The sequence below is a fragment of the Anarrhichthys ocellatus genome, unplaced genomic scaffold (genome assembly GCF_004355925.1).
Source record: "Anarrhichthys ocellatus isolate YVR2014 unplaced genomic scaffold, GSC_Weel_1.0 scaffold6, whole genome shotgun sequence".
NCBI classification, from domain to species: domain Eukaryota; kingdom Metazoa; phylum Chordata; class Actinopteri; order Perciformes; family Anarhichadidae; genus Anarrhichthys; species Anarrhichthys ocellatus.
Window position 1 is genome coordinate 2,843,133 of NW_022280036.1, and position 9,682 is coordinate 2,852,814.

Sequence of the window (9,682 nt, forward strand, 5' to 3'; positions counted from 1 at the left end):
ATGCGAGGCCTTGTGTGTGTGTGTGTCTGTGTGTGTGTTGGGGTGGGTCCATTCCATTACACCTGCACGATGGCATAATGAGCCCATGAGTGTGTGCAGTGGGCCACAGCCACCCACTGCGCCAGCCATGCACACCACTGCCGCTAATCATGTTGAAAATGAATAAGGTGTCAGAGTGGGTAATTCACAGCTGTATTAAAAGCAGCGCAGCCTAGATATAAGGTACATAAAACAAATTCAATACAGTGTTCTGTTATGGAATCTTTTCTTTTTTTTCGACAGCTGTATTAATGGCCTCAAAGGTCTTCTTATTAGGTCACTGGCTACATGTTTGACCTTCTACACTTTCTGAGGCAGGGGTATTCAGATCATCTCCGACTCACAGCTCGCAGGAATACAGAGAGTAGAGGAGGGGATGGGGATGGGGGAATTGGCTTAAATCTACAGCGTCAGTCTAGTGTTCAAGTTACACCGGAACTGTGAGCCACGCGAGTCATTTTCACTACAGAAAACAGATCACGTATCAAACACTAGAATTACCGCGGTTGGATGCCTCCGCCAACAAGTCAAGTTGCAGTTTACATCCGTGTCTGTCCAAAATGTCATCACTTCATCATATTATCCTCCTAGACATTTGTGTGAAATTGTCCTAATTAAAATCAGAATTCTTGAGTTGAGTCCAAAAATACTTTTTTTGAGGTAACCTTTGCCCACCAAAAATTAGAAATCAGTCCATGTTTGTGCTAAAAATTGATAAATTCCCTCGAAGCGTCCCTGAGAAAATGGGACGAACGGACAGACAACCCGAAAACATAATGCCTCTGCGCCGGCGACAGCTGCAGATAAAGTTACACATTTTTCAAATAAGTGTCACTATGGCTGCTCTCCATTGCTGATCCAGAGAGAGAAATAAAGAGAAATGGGTTCAGTCTGTAAGTTGCATCTTTGAGAGAACTCTGAGACACAACAGAAAACAGATGAGACTCTATATCGTAACAGATACAACAATCAGGAGGCTCCTGCCAACAATACTAAAGTGTTGTTTTTTATATAATTGCTGTTTAATACAGTATATGTCTTTAAAGCCAGTTCATCCAAGCTGTTTTTATTATGGAATAACAGCATGTAAGGAAAAAAATAATTATTGTTCTACTAAATATTTTAAATCTGGGAGTTGTCGTTTGTTTATTTCTTTACACAATTTCCACTCATTTCTGTTAGTCAGCATCTACACGACAGGGGGAAACCTGGAAGACTACTCCACGTTTGTTCAGTGCCTCACAAATTACATCACTTCACCCTGGACCTCGGTCTGACATTAAGGTGGATCTCTGTGTAACTGGTGGGGGGGGAGGATTAGTATTCACTGCATGTATGTGTGGCACATGTGTGCTAATTTTAAAAAGGGATGCTGTGAAAGTGTGGAATTGGGGACAAGGCAGCCTTGCACCGGGCCGTGACACAGACTTATGTTAAACCTAATTAGATCATGATAATAGCTTTAGGGCCCCAGTGATCAATGCTAGAGGTCTGTGGAGATGAACTTTCCTTAAGTTTCATGCCGCACGCTGGTTGTACTCAATTTTTTGTATTGCACACACACACACACACACACACACATCAGAGTGATTTGCAGACACTGTGGTATATGATAGCATTATTGTAAATATGCATTATGTATCAGTGATTTGCCATTCTAGTGTTGGTCGGGAATGAGTACGATTTGCTTCGATCGATGTATGTGGTCAGCGTTGGACTAATTCAACAGTTAAATAGCGCACATCCGTGCTACATCCAGCACCAATGTGACGGATATGAATCAGGATTCCTTAAGTCTGTTTGAACATCACCTGAGCCCTCCAACCCTCTCCCATAATGCAATGCACCCACAATTCCTCCACATCGCATTTCGAAATTAGGAGCTGCGTTCCGTCATCAACCTTATGGTGGAGTCTAGTTTACAGCTTTACAGACTCCTCGGATCACTCTCACTGAAGACAAAGAGGATTCCTTATGCCTCCATTACGATCTAATGTAATTTGTGTAATGTAATATTTTAACACGTCCGCGTCTGCTGACGTGCCAGTTAGCTAGCTAGCTCGTGATTAGTCTTGATACCGGATGCTTTGGGAATCCCTGCACGTATCGGTTGTGGTTGCGCCGGTTGTTGACTCTCAAAGATTCCTCCTCCTGCCTACTTAACCCTGCCCCAACCCAGCAAGTGGTGCAGAGGAGCAAATTTACGGGATGAGCGTGTTGAAATAAAGATGCAGGTTTACCAGACTACAGTATCTTACGTTTGCTTGTGGTGTGTTTTGCACTCTGTAATTACCTCTGGACGAGCTCCAGTTTGGAACCAACATTCTTGGCCTTTTCGAAAACTCGCCTACAAATTTAATTTCACAACTGTCAACTGTTCAGGCTGCCATGCACCCACTGAAGCCCAGTATATTTGTGTGTGGTCAAGACACACAAGAAACATTGTCTTTGGATGCACAAAGAATACTTTTTGCCCCTGTGGGCAGGTCTGGAAAATACTGGTCTCCTAACTGCCACCACGCAATTCTTTTTAGAATTGATGTACCAGCTAAACCATTGAAACTTCATTCTTATGGGACATTTTGTTCAAATGTCCCATAGTCTACAGGCCGATTTCAGATGCTCTTTTTATTCCAATGGCATTACACCTGCAGAGGTTGGCTTAACAAACAAAATGTTTGATATTGTTCGCTATGAAAAGAATCAATTTTAAGTCCAGTATTGACAGAACCAAGAGGGGAGACCGCCCAGTTTGCTGACCTCAGGACTGTTTTTTTGCCAAGAGCGTAGAACTGTATGAACTGTAGAACAGTTATTGTTTCGGGTATCGAATCAGGTTGTATCTTGGCCACCTCCTTGTGTAGGTATTCCTGGCACATCCATATTGGAAGAGACCCCAGGGCAGACTAACACTTGGGGGATTATACTATACCCTATCAGGTCTGGGAATGCTGCAATCGGAACTATGTCTCTAGGAACAAGGACTACTTTGCTTAGCCTGTTGCCACAATTAGCCAGCCTTGGATAAACTTTGGAAAGTAGATGGATGAATATGGGCAATAAATCTAAAATAATAACCTATCCCACCAATCTCGCCATGAAGGGGGGAGGGTAAAGGTGGTGGAGTGTTTCGTATAACTTGGAATTACAGTCTACAATAACCTCAGCTTCAATCAGCCCACCGTGGACTTTTACAAGCTTTATCAACAGACACTTACAGCCATCCATAAACTAAATCTTTCCAACCCCATCTTCTTCTCCTGTATCGCAGCCTTATTGGACCAGTTCTTCTGTAATGTGCCATCTGTTTTTCCATATGCTTACAATCACGAAAAGGAATCAATTCTTTCAGATAACTAATTTAGCCGGCAAAATCTAGTATTCCGACCCCCAACTTTTCCCATGAGCAGAAAGGCCTGTTTTAGCAAGAGCTCAGTTCCTCCAGCCATACGAGCTTTAAGTGACCTGCACCTAAGTTATAAGTAATCCAGTCTGTGGTATGTAGAGTGTTTATCCATGTCTTTGTCTCTTTGTATAGTTTTTGTATTCTAAATAAAACACACACAAATACAAATTCTGCATGTCGTACTTGTCTGTTTGTGCTGTGTATGTGTATGACAGTGGAAAATAATTTCCTCCTTGAGGACAAATAAAAAGCAATATGTGTTAGCCTTTACGAATCCACTTTAGTTTAACCCTAGTGCACATGTTAAAGGATTCTATGGACGAACATGTATTTTTGGAAGAAATCTGTGTATGTGTGTGGATGCAGTACTTGTGTGTAGAGAGGGGCGTTCAGGCCTCATTTCCCAAAACACAAAGGATTTCATGAACACTACTATTTGCCAGAGGTCAACTTGATTCATAATCTATTAGTACTGGGTCAGGTTGTCTTTTCAGTGGCAGTACCCGGCCCGTTCCAGTTTGACATGCTAGCCCACTTGGTGCCAAGCACAGAGATGACGACTCTGCCATAGTTGTTCTAATTTAAATTATCCACTTTTTGGAAGAAGTACAGTTTTTAATTTTGTTTTATATGCTGTTAAGAAGTGATATTGGAAGTGGACAACACAGACCAGCCACAGATGCATCTGTCCATCGATACAACCAGCTGTCTAGACAGAGGTGTGCGGAATGATATACTGAACCCACCGAAACCTTCAAACAAATGAAGGATTAACATCATTTAGGATACAATTTCCCTGACGGAAGAAGGCCTCCGTCTGCTTGCTGTAGAATGGCGAGGTGTTAAGCTTTCCACTGCGACATCTATCTCCTGCCACCACCTTGAGGGCATCTTTTAAGCAAAAGAATTTAGCCATTATGTGGCATTAACCTCATTAGAAAACACTCTTTAGCTGCTCCAAGATAAAATTGATTTACAGCTGCCATTTCCACCACTGCTCTCGATCAATGGTTAAACTATCCCTTTTATGGCCCTGTGCACACACTCTGCTCTTTTCTCCCGTTTTCTTTAACTGCTCTTTAATTTCATTGCCCCCCTCCACTCTTGTCCTTGCGCCAGATATGTAGTCGCCGAGAGGAAGAGGGCTTTTTCTCGAACCCTCCATGGTCAAATATGGGACTGACTACATTGTTTGAGAGAGGATAAACACGACATGATCCCTGGCAGATTCCTTGAACCTATTAAGCACCAAGTTGCTGTCTTAGTCTTTTCTAGATGGGGGATTTTCACCACAGTCAGCTGAATTTGCGTGGGTGGTCTTAATTGAGGTTTTATCTTAACACAATGTCGTAGTGTTGTTCTTTCCAACTCTTACCAAGGTTGCTTTAGTTATTCACAATTCAGGAATGTGATTAGCCTAAGCAGCTGCAGATGTATGACCATGTTCAAAAAGTGATTTCGGGGGGGGGGGGGGGTCTTGTAGAAATATGGGGGTTAGGTTGTTGCCAAGTTGTGATTATAATTATGGAAAAGTTATGCTATAAGTAAAGCATAACGAAGTAGCCGGGACAGGAAGGTGTTATAAGAATGCAACATGATTTTAGGAATCTAACATAGCAAGGTATCCTCATACAACGGTTCGTATGAGATCTTTAAAAAGTTAACTGTAGGGCTTTGGAAGAAGCGTTACTTAAGTTAAGTGATAAATAAGTCAACGTTGACTTTTGGTTTCAATCGAGACACGAATAGTGGTTTTTGACCTCCTGTCCTGGCTGATGATGACGTGAATTACATACGATTTGATTATGTGGTTTGATTACAAATGATACTACATTACTCTGTCCCTGGAATATCAGTGCTCTATACTTACTCATGAATTATGTATGTTGGATGAGTATAAATTGTGATTATAGTGACGGTGGGCAACGAAATGATGCCATAAAAGAGAAATAAAATGAAATCCACAGTCTATGCGTTAGCACAATCTGCTGAGGAACATTGAGAGCTTCAGAGAAAGCCAGTAAGTGGACACAGAGTTCAGATTTTTTGTCACGAAAGTGTAAAAAGTCTTAAGTGATTGGCCAATGTGGCAAATTCAGGAAGTTTTGCGCAGACGACTGGGGACTTTTGGATGCACAGTATGCCACAAAGCACGGCTTTGAGCGAGCAGGGTTTCCACATGAAGTCGACGGGTACGACTGTGTAGAGCTCAGCCAAGCAGAAAATCCACAATCTATGTCGGCGTGGCCAAATGTCAGTGTATGCCCGCCCACCTCTGACAGCTCGGGTTTATGTGGACGTTTAAGCAAAACACTCAACGCTGTATTTCTTTGACAAATCAATACGACCACCATTTCAGCTCTCCTTCCTTCCCTCCCTCCCTCCCTCAGTCTTGTGCTAGCTCCTTTCTCATCTCCCTCTGTCTGGGAGAATTGATCCGCATGGATGGAATGATATCAACCGACGGATAGAGTGATACGCCCCGCTCCCTCCTTCCTGCCCTCCTTTTCACCGCACTTTTGACACATAAATAAAATATGTGGCCTTTTTGTTTCGATTCGCCGCGGCGTTGGTTCTGAGAAAGGAATATGGTGCACGGGGGCTCACACGGAGCTGTCGGTAGACAAGAGGGAGCTGAGAGTCGGCTGGTTGCCATCACTCACTGTTCACAGGCGCCCTACAAAATCCCCTGAACTTTCCGACACACGCATTTGTTAGAGTGACACAGTCAGATTCTAAAGAATGGCATTAGAAAATAATGTGAGTGCTAAATTATTCAGGCTTTTTTTTTTTTTGCCATAATGCTTCACTTTACAACCACACACAGCTGCACACACACTAACACACAGACATATACTGTGTGTATGTGTATATATATATTATGGCAGATCCATTTAGTGTCAGCGTCCAAATTTGGCAAAGGAAAGGATGAGAGAAGGTGCTGTGAGGGGGAAAAAAGTTTGCTAACTCTGTCGTGCTACTGTATCAAGATGCCAAACCGGCACTGCAGTCAATCCCCACTTTAATATCAACCGAAGTAAATCACAACCGGGGCCACATGTTTTAGGGCCCCCTCCCTCCGCTATTAACAGATGCACGTTACATGTTCATCCGCACCTTGGCTAGATATTCCTGACATGACAATAAGGCATTCCCACAACTGCGCAAGAAATAGATGCCGGGTGAACTAACCTCGGGTCCTACGGAGCATGCCAGAGAGCCAGGCCCGGGTCTCGCAGGCCTGCAGGTTTTCCGCTCCGCTCAGTCAGACGGACTCTGACTTCCTCCTCACACCTCCCTAGGCACCTCATTGCGCTGCATCTGAAGCCCTCGAACGTATAGGTGGAGTCGCACACACGCGCGCATACCTACATACCTGTTACATAATCTGCAGTGGGCACCTGCTCACTGCACAGCGTCTGGTCTAAACGCCGACTGACAAAAGACAGACGGACAGCTTGGACTTAAAGACCCTACGACAAACGGATAACTGATGGGATTAAATAGGAATTATCTGTTGATATGCTCGTGCAGGTCCTCTGTGCATCCGCGCACAACGGATGTCCCAGCCAACTGCTGTGTGTTTGTTTGTGTGTGTGTGTGTGTGTGTCATTATCATGATCATCCTCATCATCGCAGTGATCGTCATCATCACCCCACACAGATTGCATCAGCGCGTGGATAACCGAAAACCTGCTGCATCAGGCAGTTCTCCTCCTAGCTCCTAGTCTTTTTCTCCCCCAATATTCGTCCCTTCCTCGCTTCCTCTCTCCTCCACCTGAGGTAGCTTTCGCCACGTTCACGCAAGACCGCCAATAAACACCTGGAAACCCTGAATGATTCCACAGCTAGTGTGCCCTCTGCCTCCCTCTCCAGCCCCAAGTCTCCTTTCCCTTACCCCCCTCCCCATTTCCCTCTTCCCCGAAAGCTCTTAGTCACCTCAGTCGGTGGGTGGGGGGAGTTTCTTGGACAGCGTGACAGTGTGCTTAGCCCCGTTAAGCCAGCCCTCAGCTTCAGCTCCGCTCCTGGTCGGCACCGATCAGGGAGTCCTGGGAAAGAGAGAGACAGAGAGAGAAGATAAGGAAAGTGCTGAGTTCACCGCCACCACCGCTCTCCCCTTCCCTCCCTCCCCTCCTCTCTCTTTGCTTCGAGCATCCCCTCGTCGAGAAGGGGTCTCCCCCCTGCAAAAGAGGAGGGGGAGGTGAATCGACTGGTTCATCGCTGACTGTGCACCAATAACCTGAAGCTCTCTGCTCCTTCTCCTCCTCCTGGTTATCCACCAACTTGTCTAAATCCTGCTTTTTATTATTATAAGTATAAAGAGGATAAGTCTGCTGATATCCCATTTTTTTGATTCTTTAATGTTATTCTTTAATGTTATGCACCACCCACCATGACAAATTCCTTGTATGTGCAACATACATTGGCAATAAACGGTTTCTGATTCTGATTATACAACGTTATATTCTAAAATATGAATTTTGTATTTTTTCCAAAATCCCTTATGTAAAATCTTTTGACTCCATTATGTCAACAAAATGAAACAAACATTTTGAACCTGCCTTTATCCAATGTTCAGATTTCTGTTCCAGAAATGTATGCAAATGAGCACATATTTAATAAGAGAATGCATCATTTGCATATTTAGACTTACAATACATTCAGAGAACCTGAGGAAAAACAGATAATTGTCTGAATGTAAGTAACCGACTGGGGAAGTTTCATGGTGACATCTATTAGTTGAAGCGCTGACTGTTCACAGGTAATGTCTCACACACACTACAGGTCAGTGAGTGTTGGTGGGCTTCTTCAGCTCGAGGTTCAGGCTGAAAAAAGCAATGATAATTACTATCATGGTGTACTGTATGTTGATTAATAACAGACATGTTAATGATAAGTTGAACCAAATAGTAGGTCTTCTGTCGGTAAAGCATGTGAAGGGAACAAAGCTCTCCGCTCACAGCCAGTTGTTTTAAACATCTGAACTCCCCCTGCACATTCAAAAATAAATACAATACAGCTCCTGCGTAGATCTGCAGTCACACATTCCATGCAATAGATATCCAGGTCATTAAGCAACATTTTGACACCTCTTGTTATTTACTACACCAACCGCTTTCCCACCTCGTTTAATCAGACTTTACTAAAACCCGCTGACTCAGACAGAAACCTTCTCTCTCTCTCTCTCTCTCTCTCTCTCTCTCTCGCTCTGTTTATGTTTATCTCCTCGGCTCCATTCTGCTCTCTTGACTTTCTCTCTCTCTCTCTGTTTCTCTTTGCTTTCCTTACTCATATTTTCCAAAACGTCTATTTCACATGTTCCTGGGGTTTGGATGGGGCCGAGCCGCAGAAACATCACAAAAGATCAAATGAATCGAGTGCTTTCCCCGCCCGACCTAAAAGGCTACGGTTATCAAAGGCAGTAAAAGGTCTCGGCTATGAGTTGCAGCCACCACATGCTGAGCGGAAGTTGCATTATCGCGGGCGGTCAGGTGGTAAACTTTGCGATTTAGATGCGTTTTACCAAAGCAGCCCTCACATATATTATATTTAAAAGATTCAAAGTGGAACACGCTGTTTCTTTTTGCCTTAGAAGTGGTTTACCTTCGATTTCCACTGCTGGGAAGGGATCACTTGAGAGAAGGAGGGGGAGGCGGATTGAAGGGAATTAGATGTGGCTCAATACAAGTTATCTTTAATGGAGGGATCCTGGGTGAAGGGATTCAGGACGGAAAGAAAAAAACCTAGATGTAAAGTGTTGACAGCTGTGTTTGGTGCGGTCCGACTCTGGGGTCAGGTGTCGACGAAAACACACACACGCGCACGCACACACAAACAAACAAACAAATTCGCCGTCCCTCGTTTTTTAATGGGAGCTGGAAGTAATGTCGTTCTCGTCACGACGGCCATCTGATGTCAAATTTCACACAGCGGCGGGACCCTCTGCAAGCTGCTCTCTACACCAGCTCTATGGCACCGAACAAAACCACCGCGCACACAAAAGGTGTCCCAAAGCTACTGTCATGTGTACTCTTTCTCCCCCCTCCCCCCCAACGTTTCCTGTCTAACTCTCCCTCCTCACACACACACACACACACACACACACTGGGATAAGTCAGGAGGAAATGGATGCCCATGTTTTGTGGGACCACCTGTTCATCCTGGATACGAGTCTAAGAGCCCAGTAAGGGTTAACCCTCTTTGTGAGAGGGAGCCAGGATTGTGTGTGTGTGTGTG

At 44.2% G+C, this 9,682-nt stretch overlaps 1 protein-coding gene across 1 annotated transcript in view; it reads right to left on the reverse strand.

The window, feature by feature from the left end:
- Positions 1-9,682, reverse strand: part of znf536 (zinc finger protein 536) — a 224,436-nt gene that overhangs the window by 172,081 nt on the left and 42,673 nt on the right. Inside the window, 1 exon segment of the mRNA XM_031846060.1 lies at positions 7,385-7,494. The gene's annotated coding sequence lies outside the window, so the exon portion shown is untranslated.